This window comes from Coregonus lavaretus (genome assembly GCF_964263955.1).
Source record: "Coregonus lavaretus genome assembly, contig: HAP1_SCAFFOLD_682, whole genome shotgun sequence".
Taxonomy (NCBI): domain Eukaryota; kingdom Metazoa; phylum Chordata; class Actinopteri; order Salmoniformes; family Salmonidae; genus Coregonus; species Coregonus lavaretus.
In genome coordinates this window covers 107,448-108,523 of record NW_028157998.1, presented here as the reverse complement: position 1 = coordinate 108,523, position 1,076 = coordinate 107,448, and the positions used below count along the sequence as shown (strand labels likewise).

Below are 1,076 nucleotides of genomic sequence, written 5' to 3'. Positions count from 1 at the left end.
TTGGCCCCTTAAGATAGTACTAGGTGTGGAAACATTGCTTTCACCTGTCCAGTTCTCTCATGTAGTTGAGATGAAGGAGAGGAGACAAGGAGAGGAGACAAGGAGAGGAGACAAGGAGAGGAAGTCCATGTAGAATGTTGATATGCCCCCCAGGAGTTGTTGATGTCCTGAGATGTCTGTCTGTTTAGTGCTGTATGCTTGATGTCCTCCTAATATTTCTATATTTCTTAATTCCATTGTTTTCCTTTTTAGATCTGTGTGTATTGTTGTGTATTGTTAGATATTACTGCACTGAGCTAGGAACACAAGCATTTTACTACACCCTCCATTGTTATGATTTAACTGGATAGAACCCAAATGCAAACAAGTACACCAAGCCAGAGAAGTTTTAACAGGTTTATTATAATGTTCAATAGTCCAGGTTTCCAATAAATGGGGAAGAGCAAGTCCAGGTTACAGGGAGGGTAACAGATCCAGGTCAGGGCAGGGGTGGTACCGTAATGTCCTAGTGTCCGTGGTGAGTCCAAAGGAGAGGTCCGATAGTGGAGAGCAGGATGGTGGTGGCAGGAGTGAAGCGGAGGCAGGAGTCAGGTTCCAAATATCTGTGGCACAGGAGAAAAAGTAAATAGACAGGCCAAAAACACAAGAGCGAAAACAGACAGGTTGGGTCGGCAGCGAGACTAACATGGTTGTCTTGACTATGATCTGACGATGAGTGGTAAGTTTGACCGGGTCTTAAAGGCTGAGGTGATTATAGTGAATGAGCTGCAGCTGGAACCCTGACTCCCGCACACCAGACTTCACTCCTGCAATCAAGGACAGACAGAGGGGAGGGGAAGAGCAGAGAGAGAGCTACCTAGCAGCAGTAGGCCTAACATCCATAGCATCTGCTAAATATGTGTATGTGACCAATAAAATAGATTTGCTGAACTCTTATTGGGAGGTGGTTAACTAGTCAGTATATTCCACTGATTCATATGGATACCAGTCCATACATTGGCTGTAAAAGTGGGTAAAACCTGACAAGCGTATAACTGTAGCTATGTGTTTACTTGGGTGTGTTCCAGCAGGGTGAG

At 44.8% G+C, this 1,076-nt stretch overlaps 1 long non-coding RNA gene across 1 annotated transcript; it reads right to left on the bottom strand.

Annotated features, from left to right (window-relative positions):
• Window positions 1–382: 382 nt before the first annotated feature.
• On the bottom strand, window positions 383–741 carry LOC311124549. Its single transcript, XR_014612775.1, has 2 exons — window positions 686–741; window positions 383–602 (listed from the first exon to the last, which is right to left on the bottom strand). It is a non-coding gene; the product is annotated as an uncharacterized lncRNA (long non-coding RNA).
• Window positions 742–1,076: the final 335 nt, after the last annotated feature.